We start from the raw sequence: 26,107 nt of genomic DNA on the forward strand, positions 1-26,107 counted from the left end.
ATAAATCTGCAAGGCAAAACCGCTGCGGTTATCCCTGCAGATTTATCGCGGTTTGTTTTGCGGTTTCCGCTGCGGGTTTACTCCTATACTATTGATGCTGCATATGCAGCAATATGCAGCATCAATAGTAATGTTAAAAATAATAAAAAATGGTTATACTCACCCTCTGACGTCCCGATCTCCTCGGCGCTGCACGCGGCGGTCCGGTTCCAAAGATGCTGTGCGAGAAGGACGGTCATGAGACCGCGACGTCATCGCAGGCCCTGCTCGCATAGCAACCCTGCGACCGGACGCCTCGTGCAGCGCTGAGAGGTGAGTATATCATTATTTTTTATTTTTATTCTTTTTTTTTTACACAAATATGGTTCCCAGGGCCTGGAGGAGAGTCTCCTCTCCTTCACCCCGGGTACCATCCGCACATGAACCGCTTACTTCCCGCATCGTGGGCACAGCCCCATGCGGGAAGTAAGCGGATCAATGCTTTCCTATGTGTGCAGAATCGCAGCGATTCTGCACTAAAGAAGTGACATGCTGCGGAATGTAAACCGCTGCGTTTCTGCGCGGTTTTTCCCACAGCATGTGCACAGCGGATTGCGGTTTCCATAGGGTTTACATGTAACTGTAAACGCAATGGAAACTGCTGCGGACCCGCAGCTGCAGAAACGCTGCATTTCCGCGGTAAAAAACGCTACGTGTGCACATAGCCTTAGAGTTGTGACGAAGCACTTACTCCAGCAAGCCACGGGTATCATTAGAAATAATGGTCTTGCCTTCCTCCATCCAGGGTAATATAATCTATCTGGTGCTTGGGACGGGGACAGCATGGGCCTGTGTGATTTCAAATGCCAGGGCCAGGGCCAGTACATGTATGTTTTTATTATATTTTGCCTATGAACAGCACTCTCTTGCAGTTGGAGTAAGGCTAAGTTCAGATTAGCGTAACGGGGCCTTGCGGAGGGCTGTGTACTTCCTCCGCTAAGCCCCGCCTACTTCCGCATACTTCAGCATGCGTCCTGCGTACCTATCTTTAACATTGGGTATGCAGGATATGCTGATGTATGCGGATGCGTTGTTTTGACGAGCCCGCCAACCGCACGGGAACACAGCAAGTTGCGTTTTGTGCGGACGGTGGGCGCGTCAAAACGATGCTTCCGCATACATCCGCATGTCCTGCTTACCCAATATTAAAGATAGGTACGCAGGATGCATGCAGAAGTATGCGGAAGAAGGCAGGGCTTAACGGAGGACGTACGCAGCCCTCCGCAAGGCCCCGGTACGCAAGTGTGAACCCGGCCTAAGCCAAGCTGCAATACTAGATGTAAGCGACTCAGTCACAGAAAGGGGTGCAATACCTTTTTAATCTTGGTGCATAGCAACAGTTTACACACCTAATGTGGAATCATTACCAGTGTGTAATTTACAGGAAGGATACAAAAGATTATATTGTAATAGTATGGTACAAACAAATACACAATACCGCCGTTAACGAACTACAGACTACATGTATAGAGCAAGGTTCTTGCCCAGTCCTGCCTGTTGTTTATTCATGCAAACTGCACACTGCCAACTCTACGGTACCATTGTCTAACCAGAACAAGCGCTTGTTGCTTGAAAGCTACCTAAATTATAGAAGATTTTCATATGGGGGTTTAAAGAAAGGTAGATATTTAAACATACACTATATGTTTTTTGATGGAATAAAGATTACTCTAAAAATTTTTACTAGAAGCTGGAACATTTCTTCTTTTTCCTGCAATCGCTACACATGAGTGGTCGGCTCGTGATTCCATGCACGCTGGACTCCTATAAACTTCAACGGTGAGCTGGCACTACCCTTCTCTATTGTCTTTAAGGAGATGTCAATTTCTTGCACAACCCCTTTTAAAATGCTGTATTCCCCCCGTTTAACATAAAAAAACAAGTACCGTATATACTCGAGTATAAGCCGAGATTTTCAGCCCAAATTTTTGGGCTGAAAGTGCCCCTCTCGGCTTATACTCGAGTCACGGTCTGTGGCAGGGTCGGCGGGTGAGGGGGAGAGAGTGCTGAGGCATACTCACCTAGTCCCGGTGATCCTGACGCTCCCCCTGCCCGTCACACTGTCTTCAGGTGCCGCAGCTCTTCCCCTGTACAGCGGTCACGTGGGACCGCTCATTAGAGAAATGAATATTCATTTCTCTAATCAGCGGTGCCGGTGACCGCTGATAGAGGAAGCGGCTGCGGCACCCGGAGACCAGCTGTCCGGGGGAAGGAGCGGGACGCTGGGAGCAGGTAAGTATCGCATATTTATCTGTCCACGATCCACACGCCGGGCGCTGCTCTGTCTTCCCGGCGTCTCTCCGCTCTGACTGTTCAGGTCAGAGGGCGCGATGACGCATATAGTGTGCGCGCCGCCCTCTGCCTGATCAGTCAGTGCGGAGAGACGCCGGGACCGGACGCTGGGGAGCTGCAAGCAAGAGAGGTGAGTATGTGTTTTGTTTTTTTTATTGCAGCAGCAGCAGCAGCGTTATATATGGCACAGATTTATGTGGAGTATCTATGGGGCCAAACTGAACGGTGCAGAGCATTCCATATGGGGCAGCTTTATAATGAGCATCTATGGGGCCAAACTGAACGGTGCAGAGCATATATGGCACAGCTTTATAATGAGCATCTATGGGGCCAAACTGAACGGTGCAGAGCATATATGGCACAGCTTTATAATGAGCATCTATGGGGCCAAACTGAACGGTGCAGAGCATATAGGGCACAGCTATATAAGGAGCATCTATGGGGCCAAACTGAACGGTGCAGAGCATATATGGCACAGCTTTATAAGGAGCATCTATGGGGCCATAATGAACGGTGCAGAGCATATAGGGCACAGCTTTATAATGAGCATCTATGGGGCCAAACTGAACGGTGCAGAGCATATATGGCACAGCTTTATAATGAGCATCTATGGGGACAAACTGAACGGTGCAGAGCATATAGGGCACAGCTTTATAATGAGCATCTATGGGGCCATAATGAACGGTGCAGAGCATATAGGGCACAGCTTTATAATGAGCATCTATGGGGCCATAATGAACGGTGCAGAGCATATAGGGCACAGCTTTATAATGAGCATCTATGGGGCCATAATGAACGGTGCAGAGCATTATATATGGCACAGCTTTATAATGAGCATCTATGGGGCCAAACTGAACAGTGCAGAGCATATATGGCACAGCTTTATAATGAGCATCTATGGGGCCAAACTGAATGGTGCAGAGCATATATGGCACAGCTTTATAATGAGCATCTATGGGGCCAAACTGAACGGTGCAGAGCATATAGGGCACAGCTTTATAATGAGCATCTATGGGGCCAAACTGAACGGTGCAGAGCATTCTATATGGCACAGCTTTATATGGAGCATCTATAGGGCCATAATGAACGGTGCAGAGCATATATGGCACAGCTTTATAAGGAGCATCTATAGGGCCATAATGAACGGTGCAGAGCATATAGGGCACAGCTATATAATGAGCATCTATAGGGCCATAATTAACAGTGCAGAGCATATATGGCACAGCTTTATAAGGAACATCTATGGGGCCATACTGTTATGATCCCAATGGCAGGGGATCTCAGAGATTACAGCAAAGTCTGCAAACATAAATACCAGCTCATAGGGAAGTGGTAACTAGGCTGACCATATACCTGATCCTAGCACAAACACTAACAGTAGCCGGGGAACGTGCCTACGTTGATCCTAGACGTCTCGCGCCAGCCGGAGAACTAACTAACCCTATCAGGGAAAATAAGACCTCTCTTGCCTCCAGAGAAAAGACCCCAAAGTAATACAGGCCCCCAACAAATAATAACGGTGAGGTAAGAAGAAAAGACAAACGTAAGAATGAACTAGATTTTAGCAAAGAGAGGCCCACTGACTAATAGCAGAATATAGTAAGATGACTTATATGGTCAGCAAAAAACCCTGCAAAATATCCACGCTGAATATCCAAGAACCCCCAAACCGACTAACGGTGTGGGGGGAGAATATCAGCCCCCTAGAGCTTCCAGCGATATCAGGAATCACATTTTGTACAAGCTGGACAAAAATATAAACAATGCAAATGATCAAAAATAAGAAAGCAGGACTTAGCTTATCTTGCAAAGAACCAGGACCTGAAGACAGGAGCAAACAGAAATGAAGTGATTACAACGATGCCAGGCACTGGACTGAGAATCCAGGAAGTTTAAATAGCAACACCCCAGGCCTAACGAAGCAGGTGAGTACCAACCTGGGAAAGGACTATCCAAATGCCAAACCACTAGTGACCACAAGAGGGAGCCAAGAAGTATAGTTCACAACAGTACCCCCCCTTTAAGGAGGGGTCACCGAACCCTCACCAAGACCACCAGGGCGATCAGGATGAGCAGCGTGGAAGGCATGAACCAAATCGGCCGCATGAACATCCGAGGCGACCACCCAGGAATTATCCTCCTGACCATAGCCCTTCCATTTGACCAAATACTGAAGCCTCCGTCTAGAGAGATGAGAATCCAAGATCTTCTCCACCACGTACTCCAACTCGCCCTCAACCAACACCGGAGCAGGAGGCTCAACAGCAGGAACCACAGGCACAACGTACCGCCGCAACAAAGACCTATGGAACACGTTGTGAATGGCAAACGACACAGGAAGATCCAAACGAAAAGAAACCGGGTTAAGAACTTCCAAAATTTTATAAGGACCAATAAAGCGAGGCTTAAACTTAGGAGAGGAAACCTTCAGAGGAACATACCGAGAAGACAACCAAACCAATTCCCCAACACGAAGTCGGGGGCCCACACCGCGGCGGCGGTCGGCAAAACGCTGAGCCTTCTCCTGTGACAACTTCAAGTTGTCCACCACAAGATTCCAAATCCGCTGTAACCTATCCACCACAGAATCCACCCCAGGACAGTCAGAAGACTCCACATGACCCGAGGAGAAACGAGGATGAAAACCAGAGTTGCAGAAAAATGGCGAAACCAAGGTAGCGGAACTAGCCCGATTATTAAGGGCAAACTCAGCCAATGGCAAGAAGGTCACCCAATCATCCTGGTCCGCAGAAACAAAACATCTCAAATAAGCCTCCAGTGTCTGATTAGTTCGCTCCGTTTGACCATTAGTCTGAGGATGGAAGGCAGATGAAAACGACAAATCAATGCCCATTTTAGCACAAAAAGATCGCCAGAATCTGGACACAAACTGGGATCCTCTGTCGGACACAATATTCTCCGGAATGCCGTGTAAACGAACCACATTCTGAAAAAACAAAGGAACCAGATCGGAAGAGAAAGGCAACTTAGGCAAGGGTACCAAACGGACCATCTTGGAAAAACGATCACACACCACCCAGATGACAGACATTCCCTGAGACACCGGAAGATCAGAAATGAAATCCATGGAAATGTGTGTCCAAGGCCTCTTCGGGACGGGCAAGGGCAAAAGCAACCCGCTAGCACGAGAACAACAAGGCTTAGCCCGAGCACAAGTCCCACAGGACTGCACAAATGACCGCACATCCCGTGACAAGGAAGGCCACCAAAAGGACCTAGCCACCAAATCTCGGGTACCAAAAATTCCCGGATGCCCTGCCAACACCGAGGAATGAACCTCGGAAATGACTCTGCTGGTCCATTTATCAGGAACAAACAGTCTGTCGGGTGGACACGAGTCAGGTCTACCAGCCTGAAATCTCTGCAACACACGTCGCAAATCAAAAGATATGGCCGACACGATTACTCCCTCTTTAAGAATACCAGCTGGCTCCGAGACTCCAGGAGAGTCAGGCACAAAGCTCCTAGAGAGAGCATCAGCCTTAACATTCTTCGAACCAGGCAGGTATGAGACCACAAAGTCAAAACGAGAGAAAAACAATGACCAACGAGCCTGTCTAGGATTCAGGCGCTTAGCAGAATCGAGATACATCAGATTCTTGTGATCAGTCAAGACCACCACACGATGCTTAGCACCCTCGAGCCAATGACGCCACTCCTCAAATGCCCACTTCATGGCCAACAACTCCCGATTGCCAACATCATAGTTCCGCTCAGCAGGCGAAAACTTCCTAGAGAAAAAGGCACATGGTCTCATCACAGAACAACCAGAGCCTCTCTGCTACAAAACAGCCCCAGCACCGATCTCAGAAGCATCCACTTCAACCTGAAAGGGAAGTGAGACATCAGGCTGGCACAAAACAGGCGCCGAAGTAAACCGGCGCTTCAGCTCCTGGAAGGCCTCCACGGCTGCAGGAGCCCAATTAGCCACATCAGAACCTTTCTTGGTCATATCCGTCAAAGGTTTAACAACGCTAGAAAAATTAGCGATAAAACGACGGTAGAAATTAGCAAACCCCAAGAACTTCTGAAGACTCTTAACAGACGTGGGCTGAGTCCAATCATGAATAGCTTGGACCTTGACTGGGTCCATCTCCACAGCAGAAGGGGAGAAAATAAAACCCAAAAAGGAAACCTTCTGCACTCCAAAGAGACACTTTGAGCCCTTCACAAACAAAGCATTATCACGCAAAACCTGAAACACCATCCTGACCTGCTTTACATGAGAATCCCAATCATCCGAGAAAACCAGAACATCATCCAGATACACAATCAAAAATGTATCCAGATACTTCCGGAAGATATCATGCATAAAGGACTGAAACACTGAAGGGGCATTAGAGAGCCCAAAGGGCATCACCAAGTATTCAAAATGACCTTCGGGCGTATTGAATGCAGTTTTCCATTCATCTCCCTGCCTAATGCGCACAAGGTTGTACGCACCACGAAGATCTATCTTGGTGAACCACTTGGCACCCTTAATCCGAGCAAACAAGTCTGACAATAGTGGCAAAGGATACTGAAACTTAACAGTGATTTTATTCAGAAGCCGATAGTCTATACAAGGTCTCAAAGACCCGTCTTTCTTGGCCACAAAAAAGAATCCCGCACCAAGAGGGGAAGAGGATGGACGAATATGCCCCTTCTCCAAAGACTCCTTGACATAAGAACGCATCGCGGCATGCTCGGGTACAGACAAATTAAATAATCGTCCCTTAGGAAATTTACTGCCAGGAATCAAATCTATAGCGCAGTCACAGTCCCTATGAGGAGGAAGAGCACTGGACCTGGACTCACTGAATACATCCTGATAGTCACACAAATATTCAGGAACTTCTGAAGGAGTAGAAGTAGCAATAGACACCGGCGGAGAATCGCAATGAATTCCCTGACAACCCCAACTTGACACAGAGATAGCCTTCCAATCCAAAACAGGATTATGGGTCTGTAACCATGGCAGACCTAAAACGACCAAATCATTCATTTTATGCAGAACAAGAAAACGAATCACCTCCCGATGTTCAGGAGTCATGCACATGGTCACTTGTGTCCAATACTGCGGTTTATTTTCCGCCAGTGGTGTAGCATCAATTCCTCTGAGAGGAATCGGAACTTTTAAAGGCTCCAAGACAAAACCGCAGTGCTTGGCAAACGACAAGTCCATAAGACTCAGGGCAGCACCTGAATCCACAAATGCCATAACAGGGTAGGAAGACAATGAACAAATTAAAGTCACAGACAAAATAAATTTAGGCTGCAAATTACCAATGGTGACAGGACTGACAACCTTGGTTAGGCGTTTAGAGCATGCTGATATAACATGTGTAGAATCACCACAGTAAAAACACAGCCCATTCTGACGTCTATGATTTTGTCGTTCGGTTCTAGTCAGGATTCTATCACATTGCATTGAGACAGACGTCTGTTCAGACAACACCGCCAGAGGTTTAGCGGATTTGCGCTCCCGCAAACGCCGATCAATCTGAATAGCCAGCGCCATAGAATCATTCAGACTTGTAGGAATTGTAAAACCCACCATCACATTCTTAATGGCTTCAGAAAGGCCATTTCTGAAATTTGCGGCCAGAGCACATTCATTCCATCGAGTAAGCACGGACCATTTCCGAAATTTTTGGCAGTACACCTCAGCTTCATCCTGGCCCTGAGAGATGGCCAGTAGAGCTTTTTCTGCCTGAATTTCAAGATTAGGCTCCTCATAAAGCAATCCGAGCACCAGAAAAAACGCATCAACATCCGCCAATGCCGGATCTCCTGGCGCTAACGAGAAAGCCCAATCCTGAGGGTCGCCACGCAAGAAGGAGATAACAATTTTAACTTGCTGAGCTGAATCTCCAGACGAACGAGGTTTCAAAGATAGAAACAATTTACAATTATTCCTAAAATTCCTAAATTTAAATCGATCTCCAGAGAACAGGTCAGGAATAGGTATCTTAGGCTCTGACATAGGACTGCTAACAACAAAATCCTGAATGCCCTGCACTCGTGCAGCAAGCTGATCCACACTAGTAATCAAGGTCTGAACATTCATGTCTGCAGCAAAGCTTCAAGCCACTCAGAGATAAAATGGAGGAAGAAAAAAAAAAAAAAAACTCAGAACTTCTTTTCTTTTAATCCCACTTCAGCAATGCATTAACTATTTATGGGCCTGGCATACTGTTATGATCCCAATGGCAGGGGATCTCAGAGATTACAGCAAAGTCTGCAAACATAAATACCAGCTCATAGGGAAGTGGTAACTAGGCTGACCATATACCTGATCCTAGCACAAACACTAACAGTAGCCGGGGAACGTGCCTACGTTGATCCTAGACGTCTCGCGCCAGCCGGAGAACTAACTAACCCTATCAGGGAAAATAAGACCTCTCTTGCCTCCAGAGAAAAGACCCCAAAGTAATACAGGCCCCCAACAAATAATAACGGTGAGGTAAGAAGAAAAGACAAACGTAAGAATGAACTAGATTTTAGCAAAGAGAGGCCCACTGACTAATAGCAGAATATAGTAAGATGACTTATATGGTCAGCAAAAAACCCTGCAAAATATCCACGCTGAATATCCAAGAACCCCCAAACCGACTAACGGTGTGGGGGGAGAATATCAGCCCCCTAGAGCTTCCAGCGATATCAGGAATCACATTTTGTACAAGCTGGACAAAAATATAAACAATGCAAATGATCAAAAATAAGAAAGCAGGACTTAGCTTATCTTGCAAAGAACCAGGACCTGAAGACAGGAGCAAACAGAAATGAACTGATTACAACGATGCCAGGCACTGGACTGAGAATCCAGGAAGTTTAAATAGCAACACCCCAGGCCTAACGAAGCAGGTGAGTACCAACCTGGGAAAGGACTATCCAAGTGCCAAACCACTAGAGACCACAAGAGGGAGCCAAGAAGTATAGTTCACAACACATACTGAACGGTGCAGAGCATTATATATGGCACAGCTTTATATGGAGCATCTATGGGGCAATAATGAATGGTATGGAGCATCTATTTTTATTTTTGAAATTCACCGGTAGCTGCTGCATTTTCCACCCTAGGCTTATACTCGAGTCAATAAGTTTTCCCAGTTTTTTGTGGCAAAATTAGGGGGGTCGGCTTATACTCGGGTCAGCTTATACTCGAGTATATACGGTACCACCTCCACCACTAATGCTATTCCAGCAGTGTCGGAAACTGGTCTTCCAGGGCTTGCTTGACATTTTATGCCACATGACCGCTGGAGCTAAACAATGTTACACCATCTGCTGTCTACTCAAGATAGTCCTTCCTCAACATAAGCCTGCAACTGTTGCATGCATCAACACTAAGGATTTTCATTAACTTTTATTGGCGAATTTTCTAGGCATATTATGTGATCTGTGCCGAGGACATTGTACAGGGAGATGAGGGGTCTGACCAGTAATATCACCCATTGTTAACAGTGTGATCCTTTTCTGTATATTTAGCCATTACCGTATATTCTAAAATGGCCTATGATTGTAATGAGATAACTACTGAAAAGTGAACGCTACAGAACAGGAAGTAACAGGCTAATAATTTACTGTAAGGACAAAAGCAAATGTACCATTTGTTTACAAACTGATATATATTGTATTTTGCATGTTTTATCATCTCCGCATTAGAATCTGTAAACAATGAATACAGAATACACATTGTATAACCATATTAAAAAGGTATTCCAACATCGCAAGTCGCCTAACCACATGACTGCATGGACCCTAATGCCCCTTTGGAATAGAAAGTAGACAGGCCCATAGACAATGCCCCCATGTCATCTTGGAGTTTTCTGGCTTAAAAGTGCTTGAAATGATGCACATTTTTAGCAACTTTTGGTGTTTTTACGCCTGTCAGGTCCAGTCCCATCATCTTTTTGAAAATTGTCGGAGATCAGCCGAGGGCTGAAAAACTCACAATTTACTACACAAATGTACGGTACTTTATTAAGAATCCAGCCTAATCTGACAATTGAATGCTCATGTACCAAGAGGTGCCTTTATTAGGTTTTTACATATATCCAAGTATCACGAATCCTATATATGGTAATAATGTCTATTCTGTTACATTAACATTAAGCGTCAAGCATTTGTATAAAAGCCAGAAGCACAGCAGGGGGAATTCACACAACCTAAAGTAATTAATTCATTAAATGTCCCTGCTGTCATTAGCCTACTCCCTATTTGATGAAGTCATTCTGGTATTAATAATTCAGAGAATTTTTTGTTCAGTGGCAATTCTGAGAGTTCTGCATCTAAGCTGTAATAATTTAGATCAGAACAGAATAATAAAATGTTTAACCATGATACCAAGAGTATATTACTGACAACATCAGGTCAGTACCTGGGGATTCCTGGTAGAGACTGCTGACATTACAGATATTATAAAGAGAAAATACAGAGATTAAAATTGGCAAATGATTGGCCAAGAAAATTTTGTCCCAGATCTGGCAAATGTTCAGTTCGGCCAAGTGCTCCTGTGTTCTTTATGAAAGACCCATCACCAGATTTTCTGCAACAATCCATTGACTGGAACAGACGCATATCTAGTGGTGCCAGCGGTACTTCTGCACCAGACGCAGCTAGCAGGGGGGCGCCATCAGGCCGCCTAATGTGAACAATTGTACATGCGTCTTTTAGAGGCAAGTACAATTGTAGTTCTGAACGCCGGGTCAGAGTGATGTCAGCAGCGTGATCAGGTCATGTGATCATGCTGCTGACATCACTCACTGGTGCACAGAGGCGCGCAAAGAGAATTAGTAGTTAGTGCTCCAGTAGAGCTGAAGACATGAAGATTAAGAGTAAAGGGGGAGATTTACTCTGTGGGAGGGAGAGATTTAGTGGAACGGGGTTGGGGAAGATTTAATATAACGGGAGGAAGATTTGAGGAAACAAGTTTGAGATGCAAGGAAGGGACAGGCGCAGACACAACATGGGCAGAGGGAGAAATTTGAAGACACAGTATGAGGAGCAAGGGGGGACATGAGGGACATGTAGCAGGAAACAGTATGGGGGACGGGTGACAGTAAGACAGAGTGGGGGTATGGGTCACAGTATGGTGAATGGGGGATTGTTGCAGACAAAGAATGGGGAGGATGGGTGTGAAAGGAGTATGGAGAGCAAAGGGGAGAATGTATGCTGACACTGTATGGGGAGTGAGTGGGGGGATGGGCGCAAACCCAGTATGATGAGTGGAGGGATGGGGTGGACAGTATGAGTAGTGAGGGGAAAAATGTATGCAGACAGTATGGGGAGCGAGGGTGATGGGATATGTGCATACACAGTATGGGGAGCGAGGGTGGTGGGATGTGTGCAGACACAGCATGGAGAGTCAGGGGGATGTATGAGGAGGCAGTATGGAGAGTGATGGTGTAAATGTATGAGGAGTCAGTATGGTTAGCAGGGTGGATGTGAGAGGAGACAGTATGATGAGGGAGGGGAAAATGTGTGAGGAGACTATTGAAGGGAACAGTGTGAGGAGACAGTATTGGTGGGAGAAAAGTCTGGATGGGCACATGAAAAAAAATTATTAGTGTGTGGAAGGGCTAGTATGTGAGGACAGTGTAAGGGCACAGCCAGGAGGGGACAGTAAGCTAAGAAGGGGGAGTGTGATGAGGGGGCACAGTATAGAGACTGGGCCCTACAGGGGGGACACAGTGTGAAAGGACAGTGTGAAGAGGGGGCCCGGTATGGAAAGGAGAGGGTAGGGTGGAGATCATGTACCATAAAAGGGACAGTGTGGGGCTCATATTTTGTGCAGGGAGTATAGTGAGAGGCAATCATGCATTCAGGGGCTCAGCGTTAGCCAGCTATTTTTTATTCAGGAGAATTATAATGTCACTGCTGTTTTTAAGGATAACATGTGGGGATGTACTGCACAAGTACCCGAGAAGATGGAAGTCTGCAGAGATGTGCTGTGGATGAGAAAAGTCATCATGAAGTCTGGACAAGATGAAGAGAACGACTCCAATCAGAGACAACATCATCTAAAAGGTACCTGATGTAAAACATTTTTGTGATACTGACTTATTCTCATATTTGTATTTATGTTAGGAGCATTAAAGAGGTTGTCCAAGTTTGTGATGAGTCTGCAGTCATTCTGCAGACTTCTGAATTCTCACAGTGTGCACTGCACACTGCGAGGATTCTCGGGTGCCGGCGATTTGCATACATGCAGTCACGTGCCGACTAGACATGTGTGGCCTCCCTCAAATAAAATAAATTGAGAAAGGCCGACATGTCTAGTCAGAATGTGGCCAGAAGTGTACAAATTGCATGCTTGGGCTGGCATGATCGTCCACTCTTGCCACCGGCAAGGGAGAAACCTAAAAATGTGCAGTGCATGCCCTGTGTGAATTCAGAAGCCTGCAGTCACATAGAATGACTGCAGACTTTCATCTCAAACCTGGACAAGCCCTTTAATTATAAAGTAAAGCTCTGTAGCCAATCCTAACAGCGTGTAATATACTTACTGTCAGGATTAAGCTCTGCTTGCTGGTTCCAGCAGTTATCACATGGCCATTTCACTCATGTCATTTTCATACTCACGGTCACGTGACAACGCACTTCTCTTCCTGCTTCTCTGTTCTTCACTGAACATTGAGAGAATTAGGGAGAGCAGCTTGTCGCCACGTGACTAAATGTGCAAATAGCATATGTGCTGGGGGGCACCATACTGAATTCTTGCCCCAGGTGCCAGAAAACCTAGATACACTTCTGGTCTGGGACTTACATACACTTTATACTGTTGACTGAACCTGTGAATATCAACGGGTTCAGGCGATTAGTCTAATGTATATGGGTGTGCACAGCTTTTCTGATCTCTTAAACAAGGGGCGTGCAGATGTTCCTGAGTCTTAAGGCCTAAAGCAGTCCAAACACTTAAAGGGAACCTGTCACCCCCAAAATCGAAGGTGAGCTAAGCCACCAGCATCAGGGGCTTATCTACAGCATTCTGTAATGCTGTAGATAAGCCCCCGATGTGTCCTGAAAGATGAGAAAAGAGGTTAGATTATACTCACCCAGGGGCGGTCCCGGTCCGGTTCTGGTCCGATGGGCGTCGCAGTCCGGTCCGGGGCCTCCCATCTTCTTACGATGACGTCCTCTTCTTGTCTTCACGCTGCGGCTCCGGAGCAGGCGTACTTTGTCTGCCCTGTCAAGGACAGAGCAAAGTACTGCAGTGCACAGGCGCCGTGAAAGGTCAGAGAAGCCCGGCGCCTGCGCACTGCAGTACTTTGTCAACAGGGTAGACAAAGTGCGCCGGAGCCGCAGCGTGAATACAAGAAGAGGACGTCATCGTAAGAAGATGGGAGGCCCCGGACCGGACCGCGACGCCCATCGGACCAGAAACGGACCGGGACCGCCCCTGGGTGAATATAATCTAACCTCTTTTTCTCATCTTTCAGGATACATCGGGGCTTATCTACAGCATTCTGTAATGAATAATTTCATTCCTCTATCAACTCTACCTCCTGACTCTTCCATACAGAGTAGACATGTGCCTTGAATGGATTAAGAATTGTAAACCCTGTCAAATACCTCTGACATTTACTTATTTCCCCTGACAATGCAATGACTATGCGTGTCAAAATACAACTGCCCGATCCCTCACATACACAATCCTACAATAATCAGTGGGTGCCACAGTTGCCAGAGATCCCAAGGCTAGGGGTTTCTTCCCTATCCCTAAAGCTAGGGGCGCCCCTGATGCCCAGCTTACTTCTAATGGTGACGACGTGCCACGTGCCTTACTGAGCTCCTAAATAAGCCCTTATCTGTCCCCTCCCCCATCCAGGGAAGTGGGGAGTAGCAGTGTATATGACTACACAAATCAGACTAAGGGTATGTGTCCACCGTCCGTAATGACGGCGCTTTGGACGGAGCGGAAAACTCGCTCCGCCCAAAGCGCCGCTCTCTTCTGTACGCGCGGTGCAATGGACGCATCCAGAATCTCCGCAACCCATTCATAGGGACCTGTGATTTACCTTGCGGCGACGGAGTGTCGCCGCAAAGTAAACAGACATGCTGCGATCTAAAAAGACGTACCGCATATCAGGAAACGCAGGGCCGCCGGGTGTGTGTTCGCATGCATAGTGGAGATGGGATATCATAAAATCCCCCCAACTATGCTGTAACATCTGGACGCTGCGGGTTGAACGCTGCGGTTGTATACAGCGTTCAATTCGCAGCTAATCCGGATGTAATCAGGCCCATGGACACATACCCTTACCGGGGAAGACATACAGGGATAAATGAGAATACCATTCATACAAATATGCACTCATAAACAACAGCGTGTAACACCAGGAAGGGAGGAAAAAGTAAACGGGAGAGGGTGAGGATATACACACAGACAAATCACCAAGCAATATTCTTTAGAAAGTTCCAAACACCTCCAACTCCAGAACCAGGCAGTATTAAACTAACACTGGCAATCCCTGCTTGCCAAAAGGGAGCATATAAAGCAGAGAGGAGTGGCCAACACTGAACAGCTGAGACCATCAATGTAGGAATGTTTCCAGGAGCTCTCAACTAAACAGATTAATCTCTGCACTGCTAACAGAAACCTGCACTGTTTAATATGAAAGTGAAGTGCTTCTAATCAGTGCAGGAATAAGAGAATCAGACACCACGATCTTCTGGCCACTCTCTGCCGCTATAAACCCGTGACTATTTGGCTGACATTAAAGGGGTTATTCCCATTCAGAAAAAATCTTTTTCCCTGGGTGCAATTTTCAATTAAAAAAACAACAGAAAATATAAAAGAGCTTTATTCACCATTCCCAGGGCAGAGTCTCTGCCACTGCTCCCAATTTCTGGCATTGGCTGCAATGCTGATGTATTGCCGACAGTGATGTAGCCAATCATTGGCTGTCGAAGTGACATCAGCGCCGCAGCTAACACCAGACACTGAGAGCACTGGCAGAGAGAGAATCTGCGTTGGACCTGGGGACTGCTAGTTTGCTTTTCTGAAAGGGGGCAACCCCTTTGATCAAAAAAGTAGCTGATGTATATTGACAGCAGATAACAGCGAGAACTAGGGGGAAGTGACGACAGAATACGTTTGAAGTTTCTATACATAGATATATGCAAATTGCCTCTTCAGAGAGGAAGAGGACTAGAACTCTAGTGCCACCTATTGGAAGTAGCAATCCTAAAAGTCAATATCGACCCTTTAACGAGCCTTGTCACATGACTTAGGAAAAATGCCAAACGAAAATTGAGATTCTGGTTTGGCTTTTATCCTAAGTCATATGGAAAGATAATTTAATTTCCCAGGGGAGCATGCACAGCTCATAAGTATCCTAACTCTGACATGCCAGGCTTGGCTTGTCACTCTCCACAAGGAGAAACGTTACCCCTTGCAACCTATACATAGAGAGACATAGGAGCTGTATATACAAGGAGGAATGAATTCCCTTGTGAATCTACAGCAAAAGCAGCCTGTTACACATGCAAATTTTCCACAACAGATTTGCAGCAGAAAAATCCATGTTTACGCAGCCCGAGGACATGTTCACACACAGAGAAAACACAGTGAATGCAAACCTGCGGATCTACAGTGGATTTCACGCTCTACACTGAACGAGAAAGCAACAATCCACAGTTTTTCTGCATCAAAATGAGCAGGATTCTGCAGCATGCTAGTTTTTCTGCATGGATTATTTCTGCTACATGGTTTGGCTGCAGAAGAAGAAATCTTAAGATTTATCTCCAGCATTTCTGAAATTAAATCCGTTGTGGTTTTTGTGGCATATTTTCTGCTGTGGCAATTTTGGAGCAGATAGGTCTCAGGGAACATACATTAATAAATGCACAGGCCACTCAAAAGAACTCCAGTATGAGAAATGTTACATTTCTAGCCCTAGTTGTACCTTACATCAGATTACCATATAATACAAATACACTCCATGTTAGGAGGCTGCCAAACCCACACACTAGCTATTCTTAACCCACGTTAGAGCTGGCGTTCCTGGAATGCCCCCTGTCCACAGCCCCAGATGATTTCTGGGTCAGGGTGGGTGTCCTTTCAGTGACATTTACACCTCAGAAGTCATTCTCACACGTACACCAGAAATAACCTTGTACCTTGTCATGCCAACAGCTGCCCTATTTTTGGGTGCTTGCTCTTTAGGTTGGATATCTGCCTCGTTATTTCTTATAATACTTTGTATTGTGGCTGATCAGCCTGATATAAAAGGTTACAAACCCACATAAATACTATTGGCATAATTCATTTGTGCTTACCACTAAATCTACATTTTTTTTAGGATAAAGTTCACATTTGCGTTTGAGCCTCCTTCACAAGCAGCATCATTTTTAGGCCCCCTTCACACGTCCGTTTTTTAAAAACTGCAAATACGGACATACTCACACCCATTGTATTCAATGGTGGTGCGCATATGTCAAGTTGTCCGTGAAAAACCCATAAACATGTCAGATTTTTTTGTGCACACTGATGGCACATAGTACGAAAAAACCTAAGCGCACAACCATATATGGATCATGAACAAGCTAGGGGTGCAATGTCAGCAGTAATGAGAACATGTGAAAAAAGAAGAAAAAGCACTGCTGCAATATATGCACACCACACAAATATTGAGAATTAATTGCAAAGCATATTTATTAAAAAACATGAACACATCACTACAATTAAAACATCCTAAAAACAAACACTACAAAATACAACCCCTCAGGACCGATAATACATGTCTGATATGACAAAAACATATAAAGCCTAAAATATATTGGCTCATGGGGCAATACAAACAGCCCTAGACAAGAAAAAGATATCTCACATGGCAAAAACCACAGGGACACCTATAATAAGGGATATAGACGGTAACCTACATGAGATAGCTCATGGAAGGATCCCATACATATCTAGATAAGCTAACAATGAGCCCGATCTCGGCTAAAATCAGTCCAAGATTATATTACCCAACGTGTGTGACACGTAACGAGGGCAGAGGACCACGATTTCAAGTCCCAGAGGGGTGGAAGAAATGTCCCACGCGTATCGCTCCAGCAAGTGGAGCTTCGTCAGGGCACTGATGGCACATAGAGCTAGCGAGGATCTCATTGCGGTCACCGGAGTTAATCTTCGCGGCTCACAGTGAACTGGTGAGAGGTGAAGGATATGGTTGTTAATTAGTTTTGTTTTTTTTTACAGGGGACATAGGCATTAGAGGATTATCTTCACGTCGGACAGGTGAGGGATATAAGTTGTTTATTATTTTTGTTTTTTTACAGGAGACATGGACTTCAATGGATTTTAGGTGTAAAGGTGAGTATAACTTTTTTATTTTTAAATAAATGTGTAAAACAGGGTGTTGAGTTTCATTTTAAATAAAGAATTTTATTCTTGCTGTGAATTTATTTACAAACTTACTATGGGGTTAATAATGGGGGCATTTTATAGACGACTCTCCATTACTAACCTGTGGGCTTGATGTCAGCTGACAATGCAAAGTTGACATCAACCCCAACCCTATTACACCACTTGCGACCACCACAAGGCAAGAGGGAAGAGTGAGGCTAACTTCCAGATTTGGGGCAGCTGAGGGCTGATGTTGGTAGCCTGGGAGGGGGAGGCAATATATTTGGTCCCTTCCAGGCTATTAATATCACAGCTGTCTGTTTAGCTTTTGCTGGTTTGAATTTATAGGGGGACTTTACATCATTTTTTTTCTGGGGTCCCCCGTAAACTCACCAGTAAAGTCTTAGCATAAATTCTCTATTTTACACAGGTGGTACACAGCAGGCAGGGCCGGCGTCAGCACCAGGGCAAGTGCCGGGGCCCTGAGCAGGCGGGGGGCCCACTCGCTGTTGAGAATGCCGGTGTGCTATGGGGGCCTGGTGCCTGTGCCAGCGTGTACGAGTGGGCCCCTCCGCCTGCTCAGGGCCCTGACACTTGCGAGACTTACCTCTCCCTGCTTCACCACTGCGGCACCTTCCGCATCCTCTGGCTGTAACGTTCAGGTCAGTGGGGGCAATGTCATCACGTCTGTGCACCCTCTGCCTAAATAAATAGTGTAAAGAGCCGGAAGACGCCGACACTGAGGAGTCCGGAGCAGAGCAGCAGCCAGTGAGGAGAGGTGACAATTTCATTTTTTTTTTAATGTTTGGAGCAATATATGGGGACCATCATACATTGGAGCATCGTATATGGAGCCCATTATATATGGAGCATTATAAGGGGTCCATCATACATTGGAGCATCATATATGGAGCCCATTATATATGGAGCATTATATGGGCACATAATACACAGGAGCATCATATATGGGGTCCATTATATATGGAGCATTATATGGGGCTCATTATAAACTGGAACATCATATATGGGGCCCATCATATACAGGAGCATCATATGGGACCCATTATATATGGTGCATCATATGGGGCCCATTATATATGGAGCATTATATGGGGCCTATTATACAGTTCAGACCAAAAGTTTGGACACGCCTTCTCATTTAAAGATTTTTCTGTATTTTCAGGACTATGAAAATTGTACATTCATACTGAAGGCATCAAAACTATGAATTAACACATGTGGAATTATATACTTAACAAAAAAGTGTTCTTCAAAGAACACCTCTTGCTTTGATGACTTCTTTGCACACTCTTGGCATTCTCTTGATGAGCTTCAAGAGGTAGTCACCGGGAATGGTTTTCACTTCACAGGTGTGCCCTGTCAGGTTTAATAAGTGGGATTTCTTGCCTTATAAATGGGGTTGGGACCATCAGTTGTGTTGTGCAGAAGTCTGGTGGATACACAGCTCATAGTCCTACTGAATATCCTGTTAGAATTTGTATTATGGCAAGAAAAAAGCAGCTAAGTAAAGAAAAGTGAGTGGCCATCATTACTTTAAGAAATGAAGGTCAGTCAGTCCGAAAAATTGGGAAAACTTTGAAAGTGTCCCCAAGTGCAGTGGCAAAAACCATCAAGCGCTACAAAGAAACTGGCTCACATGAGGACCGCCCCAGGAAAGGAAGACCAAGAGTCACCTCTGCTTCTGAGGATAAGTTTATCCGAGTCACCAGCCTCAGAAATCACAGGTTAACAGCAGCTCAGAATAGAGACCAGGTCAATGCCACACAGAGTTCTAGAAGCAGACACATCTCTACAACAACTGTTAAGAGGAGACTTTGTGCAGCAGGCCTTCATGGTAAAATAGCTGCTAGGAAACCACTGCTAAGGACAGGCAAAAAGCAGAAGAGACTTGTTTGGGCTAAAGAACACAAGGAATGAACATTAGACCAGTGGAAATCTGTGCTTTGGTCTGATGAGTCCAAATTTCAGATCTTTGGTTCCAACCACCGTGTCTTTGTGCGACGCAGAAAAGGTGAACGGATGGACTCTACATGCCTGGTTCCCACCGTGAAGCATGGAGGAGGAGGTGTGATGGTGTGGGGGTACTTTGGTGGTGACACTGTTGGGGATTTATTCAAAATTGAAGGCATACTGAACCAGCATGGCTACCACAGCATCTTGCAGCGGCATGCTATTCCATCCGGTTTGCGTTTAGTTGGACCATTATTTATTTTTCAACAGGACAATGACCCCAAACACACCTCCAGGCTGTGTAAGGACTATTTGACCAAGAAGGAGAGTGGTGGGGTGCTATACCAGATGACCTGGCCTCCACAGTCACCAGACCTGAACCCAATTGAGATGGTTTGGGGTGAGCTGGACCGCAGAGTGAAGGCAAAAGGGCCAACAAGTGCTAAGCATCTCTGGGAACTTCTTCAAGATTGTTGGAAGACCATTCCCGGCGACTACCTCTTGAAGCTCATCAAGAGAATGCCAAGAGTGTGCAAAGCAGTCATCAAAGCAAAAGGTGGCTATTTTGAAGAACCTAGAATATAAGACATAATTTCAGTTGTTTCACACTTTTTTAAGTATATAATTCCACATGTGTTAATTCATAGTTTTGATGCCTTCAGTGTGAATATACAATTTTCATACTCATGAAAATGCTGAAAAATCTTAAAATGAGAAGGTGTGTCCACACTTTTGGTCTGTACTGTATATGGAGCATTATATGTGGCCCATTCTGTATGGAGCAATATATGGGGCCCATCATATACTGTTTGGAGCATTATATGGGGCTTATTATACCATATAGAGCAATATATGGGGCTCATTATTCTTTATGGAGCAATGTATGGGGCCTATTATATACTGTATAGAGCAATATATGGGGCTCATTATTCTGTATGGAGCACTATATGGTGCCCATAATACTGTATGGAGCAATATATGGGGCTCATTATTCTGTATGAACTGCTATGTGGTGCCCATAATACTGTATGGTGGACTACACTATCTGAGCTATTGTAGAATTTACAATTATCACTCGTGTAATGTAAGAAGTGAAATCGTCAGCATTGTACTATACCAATATTTCTCTGCCGAATTATTTTGTATGGAGTGCTATGTGGTGCCCATAATACTGTATGGAGCAATATATGGGGCTCATTATTCTGTATGGAGCACTACTCTGTATGGAGCACTATGTGATGCCTATAATACTGTATGGAGCACTACTCTGTATGGAGCACTATGTGATGCCTATAATACTGTATGGAGCAATATATGGGGCTCATTATTCTGTATGGAGCACTATGTGGTGCCCATAATATGGTATGGGCCAATATATGGGGCTTATTATTTTGTATGGAGCACTATGTGATGCCTATAATACTGTATGGAGCGCTATGTGGTGCCCATAAAACTGTATGACGCAATATATGGGGCTCATTATTCTGTATGGAGCACTATGTGATGCCTATAATACTGTATGGAGCAATAAATGGGGCTCATTATTCTGTATGGAGCGCTATGTGGTTCCCATAATACTGTATGGAGCAATAAATGGGGCTCATTATTCTGTATGGAGCGCTATGTGGTGCCCATAATACTGTATGGAGCAATATATGGGGCTCACTATTCTGTATGGAGAGCTATGTGGTGCCCATAATACTATATGGAGCAATATATAGGGCTCATTATACTATATAGAGCCTTATATGGGATCCATTATTCTGTATGAAGCAATATATGGGGCCCATTATTCTGTATGGAGCACTATGTGGTGCCCATAATACTGTATGGTGGACTATACTGTCTGAGCTATTGTAGAATTTACAATAGATATCACTCATGTAATGTAAGAAGTAAGTGAAATCGTCGGCATTGTACTATACCAATATTTCTCTGCCGTATCTGTGCATCATATATTGTGGTATGTGTTAAAGGGGCCCACTGAGACTCTTTCACCCGGGCCAACGAAAACCTGAAGCGGGCCCTGACTGCAGGGGCTGAATACAATTCCCATCATTGTTGCCTGGTCACGCTAATCTTAGGGAGACAAGGTGACAATAATGAGAGCTGCCTTCAGCAGCCGATGACTGGAATCAGCGTGAACTGTACTGCTTTTTCCATGTCACACAGACATACGGACGGCACACGGATGTGAAAAACGGACAAAAGGACAACAAACAGATACATGGATGTTACATATGTACATATGGATGGTACACGGACACGGACCACGGATCTCATCAGTACTGGTTTTTCCTATACAGGAATCACCAGGACGCGTGAGGGAGGCCTTAGTAGAAGACATAATGCAATATGCCAATTTCTTTTTCATTAAACTGATATACACAACCAAATGGACCCAATTATAGTCAGCGGAGGTCATGTGAGCGCACCTGCCTGAAAAAGACATCATATGCACATACCTTCAGGCTATGTTCTCACAATGAGTTTTTGATGTTGCAGATTTTCTGCACCATTCCTGCGCAATTAGGCCACATTCAGTATTTGGTCAGATTTTTACCTCAGTATTTGTAAATCAAAGATAGGAGTTGAACAATCAGAGAAAAAGTATAAAGAAACACGTCACCACTTCTGTATTTTTCACCCACTCCTGGTTATTGCTTACAAATGCTGAGGTAAAATACTGACCAAATACTGAGGTAAAAAAGTCACCAAATACTGAACGTGTGAACATGCCTTGGCAAATTAGGTTACTTGCGTTCTTTTCATTGTGTTGTGAGTGTGTTTTTATCATGTTTTTGATTAATAAAATTGATATTATTTTTATTATGGGATGTTTGTATTCTCCTTTTTTTCTCTCCTGGTTTTTACTTTGAAATGGTACTTATTATGGCACATTATGTACATTTGGTTAGGTAACTTTTAATATACTGATCACGCTTTTGATAAAATGAATATTATTATTTTTGATAGCATTACTTTGTTTTTAGGCCTATAAATATTAAACCTTCCACGTGATGTCCTGGTACATGTGAATAAGGATTATTACATCCTACTGTGGTACGTTGGGTTCCTGGGGTGAGTTTTAGTATTTTTTGGCCTTTTTATGTACCGTATTTTCTGAGCATCGTTTTTGGTTCTGCTAAGGCTTGAACTGGCCCACAGGAGAACAGGAGAATCCTCCGGAGGGCCCCTGTGCAGGAGACGGCCACCACCCTTTTATATGTGCAGTTTTTGGCATTAAATACTTGAATCACTATGTACAGACTTACTGCATCATATTCATGTAACAATCTACCCAGTTCATTGTTATATAAATTTGTGATTGAGGATAATGTCACATTTGCATGTAGCTCAAAATTAGGGTCCTGGAGTTGATTACTGGTGGGCCCTTGGCATCCCAGTCTGACAAGGGTTCTGCTACGTGATTTCTGGATTATCCATCAATTATTGATTGCCTCCATAGATATAGGGTGTAATAGGGGATATCACGTTGCAAGGGGGGGGGGCGCCAATTGCGTTTTCTAGGGTGCCAACCTCTGCAGTTGGTAGGGCTGATAGTAGTCTGATAATATGGTAATTTTTTTTCCCCCCTTCATATTATTTGACAGCAGGACCACCCCTCACTCTGTATTTTACTGCCTAACGTTTTGCACGTTGACTGTCCAAATAATTTCTGACTAGATTGGATACTGCATACAGTTTGGGGACAGTTAACTAGAGTAGCTCGATTTTATTTATTTTTTTTTTTATTTAATAAGTACCTAATAAAGTTAATGTGTTAATTAGTGGAATTTCTGTGAAATGAAGGGTTGATCTTTATTGTATGATACATTTAATATTTAGATCAATAGGAAAGCTGGATGCCAGCCAGAAATAAATAACATATTGACGGCCCAGCACACAAACCTAACGGACTTCAAATCAGGTCTCAATTTAATTCTATTTAAACCCTTAAAGTAACCCGAGAGTATTAATCCTCACTACATCAGCAGCCGCCAGTGAGATGGGAGATACAAGGGAAGATCAGGATAATGGCACAGGACAACAGATGTCTTTGCCATGGCAGCTGCTAATAAGTTTTATGCAAATAGCCAGACCTGCATTACGTGGTGCTAAATGATCAACAGCCATTGTTTAGTTGGGGGGGGGGGGAAGCTGCCATACACAATCTGCAGGGGACAACTGCTGATTAATTCATAAAAAAAAATAATAATAATAATAATAAAAAAATAAATAATAAAAAATGTAAAAGTCAGTTTATTCTCCAGCATGCAATTCAGAGCATTTAGCACAGATGGCAGCAGGGAGGACAGTTACACAGCTTCTAAAACCTTTCCAATAGCTACTACCTGTTGATCCAAAGTGCGAAGAGCCAAATGCAGCCCCCCTACTGCTAGTGTATGAACCCCCAGCATGCCTGGATAGGCTACACACAGGTCTGCTCATCCATGCCAGATCTAAAGCTTCACTAATATCATTTAAAAAAAATAATAATAAAAATCAATTCTAAATACTAACGATCAGTCATAACCATAATCCCCAATATATGCTGGAGGGGAAAAAATCATTTCTGTTTCCAAAATGTCTAGACGTAAATTATTAATATCAGAAATAGTATAATAATAACAATAATAATGCAGTAGCCTTGTCAGTGACTGATTATTAGCAATCACTTCAATAAGGAGGCCCTGGATCAAGTATTTCCAATATGCTGAAGATTGGTAATTGATAAAAATAGCAAAATCACTATAAACATCACACACTGACCCAGAATAATGCAATGCAGGGAAGATCTCCCCCCATACAGCCTCCAGCCCAGACCCCCTGATACTGGCATACACTGGCACCACTTACATATCCCATTCATTCATACAAATCTGCACTGAAATCAAAGAGTTAAACCCCACCAGCAGAAGCAGCACCACACCAGCCCCGTGCTCATGGCATAGCCCACACCTCAGCTCTGCTGTGCCAGCTGTATAGGGCTGTGTCCAGTGCTCTCCTCTCCCCGGGCACCTGTACTCGGTGCAGCCGCTCCTCTCCCCGGGCACCTGTACTCGGTGCAGCCGCTCCTCTCCCCGGGCACCTGTACTCGGTGCAGCCGCTCCTCTCCCCGGGCACCTGTACTCGGTGCAGCCGCTCCTCTCCCCTGGCACCTGTACTCGGTGCAGCCGCTCCTCTCCCCGGGCACCTGTACTCGGTGCAGCCGCTCCTCTCCCCGGACACCTGTACTCGGTGCAGCCGCTCCTCTCCCCGGGCACCTGTACTCGGTGCAGCCGCTCCTCTCCGCTCTCCTCTGACTCCGCTGCCTCAGTCTCGGAGCTTTTACTCTGCACGTCCTCCCGTGACGTCACCGCTCCGTCACTGTCACCTACAGGAGAGGCTGAAGGTCACAGATGAGCAGAGCATCCTCCAGCCGGTGGGATCCAGAGCATCCCCCAGTGTGGGGGAGGGGAGAGGTCGCACTGTACCCTGTGTTGTGGGTGCACCGTGCAGTCCCCGGGTGTCTAGGGAGGCAGCTCTGTGCGATGTATGCTGCCACATCATTACCAGCTGTATATGTAATGTTTGTATGTTTTAGTCAGCGTTTTCCTTACAAAAATGAAGCCGGTGGACCCATCGTCTCTGGAGTAGGGTTGAGCGAAACGGATCGTTCATTTTCATAAGTCGCCGACTTTTGGCAAAGTCGGCGTCTCATGAAACCGAGCCGATCCCTGTGTGGGGTCGGCCATGCGGTACGCGACTTTCGCGCCAAAGTCGCGTTTCAATGACGCTAAAAGCGCCATTTCTCAGCCAATGAAGGTGGACGCAGAGTGTGGGCAGCGTGATGACATAGATCTCAGTCCCCACCATCTTAGAGAAGGGCATGGCAGTGATCGGCTTGCTGTCTGCGGCGTCACAGGGGCTATAAAGGGGCGTTCCCGCCGACCGCCATCTTACTGCTGCTGATCTGAGCGTAGGGAGAGGTTGCTGCCGCTTCTTCAGAAGCAGGGATAGTGATAGGCAGGGTACAAAGAGCCACAAACCGCTTGTGCTGTAGCGATTTCCACTGTCCAATACCACCTTTGATTGCAGGGACAGTGGAAGCTACATTTTTTTTTCCTCAGCGCTGTCGCTCATTGGGCTGCCCTAGAAGGCTCCCTGATAGCTGCGTTGCTTTGTGTGTACGCCGCTGTGCAAACCAACTGCTTTTTTCAAAGCACAAATCCTGTTTTTCCTTCCTTTCTGCACAGCTATCTTGTGTGTTTGTCCACACTTTTGTGTGCAGCAGTCCTTTTTATAGCTGCCTGCCATACTTTTCTGAGATTACTGCAGGGAGATAAATATTGGCAAGTCTGCCTCCGTGCCATTGCTGTGTGTGGTATCTGTCTCTCATTGTGTGCCACCGAAAACACTGTGTAATACTGGGCCTTTTTTTGGGGGTGGGTAAATTCTCCCTTT

The 26,107-nt window shown here is 45.2% G+C and overlaps 1 protein-coding gene across 8 annotated transcripts in view; it reads right to left on the reverse strand.

Moving 5' to 3' along the window:
- The window catches only part of SLC16A3 (solute carrier family 16 member 3), a 78,964-nt gene extending 53,735 nt beyond the window's left edge, over window positions 1-25,229 (reverse strand). The window contains exon 1 of one of the 8 annotated variants that reach the window (XM_077251380.1): window positions 24,928-25,229. The gene's annotated coding sequence lies outside the window, so the exon portion shown is untranslated. Of the gene's footprint in view, window positions 1-24,622 lie in introns of all 8 variants that reach the window. The other 7 variants (XM_077251374.1, XM_077251377.1, XM_077251376.1 and 4 more) reach the window with 7 other exon arrangements.
- Window positions 25,230-26,107: the final 878 nt, after the last annotated feature.

This window comes from Ranitomeya variabilis, chromosome 4 (genome assembly GCF_051348905.1).
Source record: "Ranitomeya variabilis isolate aRanVar5 chromosome 4, aRanVar5.hap1, whole genome shotgun sequence".
In the NCBI taxonomy this organism is placed as follows: Eukaryota; Metazoa; Chordata; class Amphibia; order Anura; family Dendrobatidae; genus Ranitomeya; species Ranitomeya variabilis.